General features: G+C 45.3%; 1 non-coding gene across 1 annotated transcript; it reads right to left on the minus strand.

Annotated features, from left to right (window-relative positions):
- Window positions 1-6,186: 6,186 nt before the first annotated feature.
- LOC141624878 (small nucleolar RNA R71) lies at window positions 6,187-6,293 on the minus strand. Its single transcript, XR_012534682.1, has one exon. It is a non-coding gene; the product is annotated as a small nucleolar RNA R71 (small nucleolar RNA).
- Between the last annotated feature and the right edge of the window lie 1,984 nt (window positions 6,294-8,277).

The raw sequence follows: 8,277 nt of genomic DNA on the forward strand, positions 1-8,277 counted from the left end.
GTACTGCTTTGCCGGAGCCTTCCGACGTCACTCCGTACTTGATCTCGAGTTCGTACGTGAAGGACCACTTCACTGGGAGGGTGGCAGGTGTTACTCCGGTGCCGTTGGAGAGTCCGGAGGCAGAGGTTGAGGCCGACACGAAGGAGGCGCGGCTGTGGTTGTGTTACTTCTTGGGTGCCACGTACTTTGGTGACAAGGGTGAGCGCTTGTCGACCAAGGTGCTTCCTCTCCTCACCGACCTTAACACTTTGGGTCGGTTTGATTGGGTTACGCCGGCTTTGGCGAGTTTCACCCGGTACTTGCACGCGGCGGTGCGTCCGGAGACAGTGGGAGCGGGTAGTGCTCCAGCTTTGGTTGGTCCCGGCCTCATCTTTGAGGTACGAGTATTTTTGTGGTAGTTTTTTTTTGAGTTTGATTTTGATTTTGATTTTGGCAATTTTCGAGAAATTGGCTGATTTGTGTTTGGTGTGTTTGATTACAGGCTTGGTTGTATGCTTACTTCACTCCTCTGCGTCCAGGGGACCCTGAGACGGTGTTCCTCGACTTACCCCACTTTGTGTGAGGGGTTGGACGGTGGCTCGGAAGAAGTCAATTAAGTCGACTTACGAGGACTGTAGGCGTCGCGTGAACAAGCTTCTGGTTGCTGATGTAAGTTCTTGCTCTCTTCCCCTTCTCCTTTATAGAAATAGATAGAGATAGGATGATTAGGTAGCTTATGAAGCCCCCAGTTAGCTGAGTAGCTTTGTTTTGAATGCAGTTTGTTGGGTGGCCTTGGGAGCACTACACGGGTGTACCAGCTGCCATCAGGGAGCGTTTGCGGCCTCTCAATTCTCTGCGTTTGTACTTGGAGACGGCAATTGAGCCGGTTTGGTACTTGGGCGAGCGTCTAGTTCGTCAGTGCTTCACCGAGACTTTCGTCGTGCCGGTTGACCTGCCTAGGGTGTTGTTCTAGGAGTCGACCCCTGATGAGGTTGAGGAGCAACTTCACGGTCAGGGAGGTGAGGAGCTGTTGCAGCGGGACGTCGACTACGGCACCTTCCGGTTGTCGAGGCTAACTTGGTACCCGATCGAGGTATGTTTTCCTCTGCTCTTTTGTTTTCATTGCCTCTCTTGATAGGAGGGTTTGCCATCTTTGATGTGGATCCAAATGGTAGGGAGTCGACATGCTGATGAGGACTCAGCCCCCGGCTTTCCCGACGGAGACCACTTTTCAGGGGCCTGGCGGCGAGGAGCTTCAGTTGCGCTTACCGGAGCCCGCGGCTGCCGAGGTGACCGATGCTGGCATCGAGTGGAGGTTGACCGTTCTGAGGGTGAGTTCCTGACTTGAACATTTTCCTCCATTACACTTTGCCTTACATTGTATTGAAGGACATTTTTGATTTGTAGGTGACGACTGTTAGTCACCAGGACTTGTGGCGGATGGCTAACCGCTGGAGGGCGCTTGCTGGTGACCTGGCTGCGAGGGAGGCTCGGCTTTCTCAGGTACTTTTATGTGCTATTTTTGTGTATTTTGTGTTGTATTTCACGTTTTTTAGATCTTGAGGATCCGTTATTGTGTTTTGTAGGGTACTGCAGATCCGGTGGAGCTTACTCGGGTCCGTGCTGAGTTGGAGGCAACCAGGTAGACGATCGAGGGCCAGGAGCTGGGGATCATCCGTCGGGACCAGGACTTGAGGCGTCGTGAGGACGAGCTGCGGAGCCGAGACGCGAAGATTGCCTCTCTCAGGGCTCAGTTGGCTGCGGCGGAGGAGCTTCGCGTCGTGATGGAGGAGGAGACGCTGGAGAGTTCTCTGGAGAGGGAGTCTGAGCAGGTGGTGGTGTCTGCGTTGGCGGCGACTCCTAGTGAGACCAGGACCGGTCCGACGGGAGACGTCGAGTAGTTGTTGTAGTTTGTCCGTGTCCTGGACTCTTGTCTGTACATATTTACATTTTGCGTGAGACGGTTTGTATATATGTGTTTTTGGATTGTAGCTCATTTTGTGATTTTTGGCTTTTTTTGTGTTGTGTTTCGGAGGAGCGCTGTCGGCTGTCGATTCTCCTTTTGCTTCGCACTAGTTCCTGTATCGTTAGCGTAGAAAACAGATAGCACAGATAGCACATATGCATAAACGCAAACACGTAAAAGCATTTGATTGAAAACAAAATTAACCAAGATGACTTGAAGTTAAAATTGAGTTTTGAAATGAATTTTGAAAATTCCGTGACAAATCATCACGTTCGGAATTCAAAAGGAATTGATTTGAAAATTTGAGCAATTAACTCGAGTCGTGAATTAAATTGCGTCGAAATTATTGAAATTGACTCGAAAAATTCAAACTCAAACCGTCAGGAAAGAATTTTAGAAAAGGATTTTTGCGAGTATATTTTATTTTTGATTTTTGAGGTCGAGACTCGAATTTGTGTGTGCTTGAATTTTGATGAAAATTGATGTCGTGTTATCAATTCTCGATTTTGATTTTTTGATGGAAAATTGCGAAAAAGCGAAAAATTCTCGGAATTTCGGCTGACATGGAAACGATCCGTCGCGGATCGGGGCGACTAGCCCTCCCCCCCTTAAAAAAAGAAAGAAAGAAAAATCCGCATGTTTAAAGCTGCGTCATGGAAACCGTGTCGGATTTCGTAAAACGCGAAAACAAGGAAATGTGAGTGTGAGGTAACACAAAATGTCCTTGGATCATCCTGAAGAGGCGCGAGCTTCCTGGCGGGAGGTTTAAGGTGTCAGGAGAAAGCACAAGTTGAAAGAGACAAGTCAACAGCGGGAATCCTGAGGAAGGCCTAAAGAGCGCGAGCGACTCGGGCGATGGAAGCCGCTCTCCCCTTTTTCTGAAAAATGCGCTGATCATTTTGTATAAATAGGGACGTTTGCGCTTCATTGTTTCATCATCCGAAACACAAAAACATCTCTACAAAACCTCTTCTTCTTCCACAAAAATATTTCATGAATGCTTTTGAGAACGCATTGCGACAATGGTGGCGGGATTTGTCGCCTCCCGAAAAGTATCAACTCGTTTGCATGGGAGTTGGTCAATTGTTGGTGCTTCGTCAAGTCAAGGTGCAACCTTCATTTCTTGAAGCATGTTCTCGGTTTTGGGATTCGAAACATCATGTTTTCGTTTTCCCGAAAGGTGAGCTTTGTCCTCTTGCCGAAGAAGTTGGGGCCATTGGTGGGTGGCCGGGTTGTGTTCCGGTGCTTCCTCCGACTTGGTTGTGCTACAAGGAGAAATTCCGTTCTATGTTGGGCTTATCAACAAGCCAAATCAACTTTCTTCTTGCTCCACATGGTATGGATATGTTGGCCCTTATCAACATCTTTTCAAACAATTGGATGCTAATGTCTCCGAGGTGGCTAGGAGAAGGGCTCTTGCATTTTGCCTTGTCCATGTGTACCTCTTTGTTGATGTCTTGAAGAAGGAGGGGCCAAGATGCCATGGTAGCATGACCCTTATTCATGTGATTGAGGAAATGGAGCATGGTAGAGATCCATCATGGTTGGTGCTTGGAGAGATCATCCAAGCTTTGGACAAGGAAGGCTCTTGTGGAGAAGCTCCCTCTTTCGGATCCCCAAGGATCCTCCAAGTGTGGCTATTGGAGAGGCTAAGGTATGTAGAGCTGATATAGGATTCTTTTGCACCCTTTTCCCCCTCTAATTCCATGCTTTCCGACTCCATTTGAGTCGGTTTTGTGCTTCCTTTCTCGAATTTCGTGTCCCAATTCCCTTTACTATGACGTTGTGGCCTCCTTGCAGAAATTGAGGCGGGAATGGGTGATATGAAGCAAAGAAGACGTGTTTACTAAGCTTTGCATGGTAGAAGAAGGAGATCATGCTGAGGAGGATCCCCAGCCGGTAGGCCGGCAGCCGGTCAGCCGGCTGGGAGCGCATGTATATACAGTTGAAGTAGAAATCAAGCAAGGGGCATCCCCAGCCGGTGGTCCGGCAGCCGGTTAGCCGGCTGGGAGAACATATAAGCCGGAATCACAAGTTTTGAAGTAAGTTACAGGAACTTCTCAGCCGGTCAGATGACCGGCAGCCGGCCAGCCGGCTGGGAGTTCCCCCAAACCCAGAAGTCAAGATTCAAGTCGAACGTGTCCCCCAGCCGGTCAGTGACCGGCAGCCGGTTGACCGGCCAGACATACCTGATGACTTCCAAGATTTATTTCAACTTCCAGGGATCTCCCAGCCGGCCAGAAGACCGGCAGCCGGTTGACCGGCCGGGAGTGCAGACTCGCGTTTTCATCCTACCCTAATCCTGGTGGAAACTATATATACCCCCTCCCTTAACCATTTTGAACACACACTCCCAGATCTGAAATTATTTCCTTTTCCAAGTTTCAAACTTTGTTAATCATTCCTTAATTAGACAAGTTATTCAATTAGTTAGTAATTGAAATTGGGTTGTAAGAAGATTGAAGGTTCCTCCTTCTTTATTTTTCTATCCTAATTCCTTTTCTTGCTATTGAGTTGGTATTATTTCTCTCACTATTTTCATTAGTTTACATTTGTTTCTCCTTTAAGTTGGTTTGGTTGTTTATGTTAAATTTGCATCTTTGTTATTTGATTGTTGTTGTTTTCTTTATTGTTCATCTTTTCATTGTTCATCTTAGTTGTTTGCACCCAAAGATTCAATCTTTGAGTTGATTGTGTTAAAGATTGTGTCTTTTAAGTTTACTCATCCTTCTTATTAGATTAAATCATCTTTATTCATAATTATTATTGCATTGTTGCATGTCTAGAAGTAGAATTCATCCTCCCACCATGTTTATGCTTAAAGACTCCATCTTTATTGTTTATCTTGCCTTTAGAAGCATGATGAGTGAGTAGTTACCCTTCTAAGGTTTAGGGGGAGCCTAAATAGGATTAGTGGGCATGATTAGTTGATAAGTTTTGAGTCTATGGTGTAGGAATTTGTCTTTCTTAGCATTGTATACAAGGCGTTTGACGAATTGTGTGAGTGAAAGCTTGTGTCTTTTTGTCTTAATAACTCAATTCCTCCTTTGAATGAAAATTTGTTGGTGGTCTTGTTGCATGTTTTGAAATAGTTGTTGCTCAACGAAAGTTGGTAACCGCCTCTAGGACGAACCCTCACCTTAGACTATTTTATCGACTTGTCGCCCCTAGTTCATTTAGGTGACCCCGAAAACCCTAGTCTCTTAATCAATCGTATTCATCTTCATTCAATCGTTTATTTAGTTGCTCTAGTAGTTAAAATCAAAACCCTTTTTCCTTCATTCTTGACTAGACTTGACTTTTAGTTAGGCTAAGTGGAAACCCCCGCCGTCTTCGTGTTCGACCCCGATTTACAACTAAATTGGGTTATTATTGTTGGTGGTAAGTGTGTTGACCCCACCGTTGAAAACTTACCTATCAAATGGCGCCATTGCCGGGGATGGCGTTAGGTTATGTTTAGTTTTTGCTTAGAGTCTTTGCTTTAGTCTTATCTCAATTGTTAGTTTGTTTTAGTAGTTGTGTGTTCTTTGTAGAGTGTGTGATTTCTTGCATTCCCCTAGTGTGTAAAAACACTAGGAGACTAACGATTTGTCAAGTGCATGCCTAGAAGGAACCACCAAGCTCTTCTCTTCAACTCCGACCCCGAAAGGCTTTTTATAACCTTGAGGACAAGGACCCTTGAGAGAGTTAGGAATAGTTCCCCTCAAGCAAACTTGGACCAACCAAATTCACACTTCCCACAAAATATTGATACCACAACCACACTTCAACCAAACCTCACAATTGAGACTCTACTAGAAAACCCTTTTCATAACTTCCCTAATTATAATAGCCCACCTCAAACACCACCACATCAAGTACCAAATCCACCACCACAAATGGCTCTTAGAGATCATAACCGGCCTAACCATAATGATTCATGTAACCCTATCAATTTTGGCACCTTGGCCCCAAACAACTTTGAAATGCATCCCGCCCAAGTCGGGTTAATTGAGAAGGACTTGTTCGGGGGGCATATTGAAGAGGATGCCCATGCTCATCTCTGGAAGTTTAAGAGGAAAGTTTCAATGATGAAGAAGAATGGGGTGTCCGAAGACACCTTGAGAATGATGTTGTTTCCGTTTTCATTAACGGGGAAAGCGGACCGATGGTTGAACATTCACCCACCGGATACCTTCACTACTTGGGATGCCTTGGCTAAAGCATTCATGGCCAAATACTACCCCTCTTCAAAGACCGAGATGCTCCGTAATGAGATTCATACGTTTCAACAAGAGGATGGAGAGTCTTTGGGTGAAGCTTGGGACCGTTATCAAGACTTGATAGCAAGTTGCCCCCACCATGGAATACCGGAATGGTACATCACTCAAACATTCTTCCAAACTTTGCTACCAAGGACTAAGGAGATGGTAAATGCCTCCGCGGGGGGAGGATTTGATCACTTGAGTGATGAAGAGGGCACGTCATTGATCAAGAAAATGGTAGATTCAGAGGCAAACTATGGTTCTAGAGGAAACATGCTAAGAAGGAATGGGAAGTTTCCTAAGGAAAACGCCTCCAACTCCGAGACAAATGCCAAGCTCGACTTACTCACAAAACAATTTGAGATGTTTTCAAGAAATCAAGTGAACCAAGCCGCAACCTCACATGGGGCACCCATGGAGGAAGTGGCTCAAGTCTCAAGTTGTGAACTTTGTGGAGGAAGCGGTCACACATATGACTTATGTGGCAACAATTACAATGGTGTCTACGATGAAAATGTGCAAGAGTTTAACGCTTTTCAAAGTTTTAACAACAATTCAATACCCACAAGACCACCTTTCAACAACCCAAACGTCTACAATCCAAATACCAATTTCTACCACCCCGGTTTGAGGAACCACCACAACTTTAGTTACAAAAGCACTAATGTTCAAAACCCACAACACCTTCAACCACAAGCCCCAACCAACCCACCCGATTTTGCTCAACAAAGGGGAATATTCCCCAACCCAAGACCTAATCCCGGGAATCAAAACCAATGGCCAAACAACAATCAAAACCAAAATTATGGGAATCAAGCACAAGGATACCAAGATTTTGGTGGAAATCAAGGCAACCAAGGGTTTTACCAAGGGAATCAAGTGAATCAAGCAAACCAAGGATTTGGGCAAGGGTATGTTCAAGGGTTTCAAGAACAAGGTCAAGGATCAAACTTCAACAACAATGGTCCTAGAGCTAACTTCCAAGGAGGGCAAAACAACAACCAAGGTCCCAATGCTCGGTATGACTATGGGTTCCCTTTACCCATAGCCAACCAACCTTATCAAGAACCCCAAGGTGAGCTCTCTCAAGTTGAGCTTTTGAAGATGATAAAGAACATGCAACTTCAACATAGCCAAGAGTTGGCAAATTTTGCTAAGGCAACTCAACAAGAACAAGCAAACTTGGGGGCTACCTTTCTTAAGGACATGAGGGAAATGGAATCTAGGATGGCTTCTCATGCTATGGCTAACCCTCAACGGCCGCCCGGTGGTTTGTTGGCCCAAGGACAAAGCTTCAAGGATGCCTCAAATAGCCACCATGCTCATGCAGTAGTGCTAAGGAGTGGTGTAGAGCTTGAGGACCCCTACAAGGACCTTGTGGTAGAAATGGATGAAGATCCCAAGAGGGATGAGTTGGAAGTAAATGATGAAGAGGAAAGCTCACCCATTGAACAATTGGGTAAAGCTAGAGAAGACAAGAAAGGGGAGAAGGCTTGTGAAGATGTGTCTAGAAAGGTAATTCAAGAGGACAAGGATGTTGATGGGTATGTTGAAGACCTCCCTTATGAGGAGGAAGCTATTGAAGAAGTACCTTTGCAACAATCTAAAAAGGTAACAAGGAATTCGACTCCTCCAAAGGTATCTTCAAATTCCCAACTTGTTCCTAAAATTCCTTACCCTTCAAGAGCCATAAAGAGTAGGGAAAACCTTAAGTATGCCAAGTTCTATGACATGCTTGAGAAACTTGAGGTTACCCTACCCTTTACGGAGGTGATAATGAACATGCCAACCTACTCAAAATTTTTAAAAGATATTTTGACAAAGAAAAGAGTCTTGGGTGGCCAAGAAATAGTGGCTATGGAAGAGGCATGTAGTGCTCATATCCTTAATAAAATGCCACTAAGCTTGGTGACCCGGGGAGCTTTTCAATCCCAGGTGTAGTAGGTGGTGTGCCCATATCTAGAGCTCTTTGTGATTTGGGAGCAAGTGTAAGTGTTATTCCTTTGAAGGTTGCCAAGAAAATCGGAATTCAAAACCTTGATGCCACTTCAATGACTCTCCAATTGGCGGATAGCCGTCAAGCACCCT

The sequence above is a fragment of the Silene latifolia genome, chromosome X, assembly GCF_048544455.1.
Source record: "Silene latifolia isolate original U9 population chromosome X, ASM4854445v1, whole genome shotgun sequence".
Taxonomy (NCBI): domain Eukaryota; kingdom Viridiplantae; phylum Streptophyta; class Magnoliopsida; order Caryophyllales; family Caryophyllaceae; genus Silene; species Silene latifolia.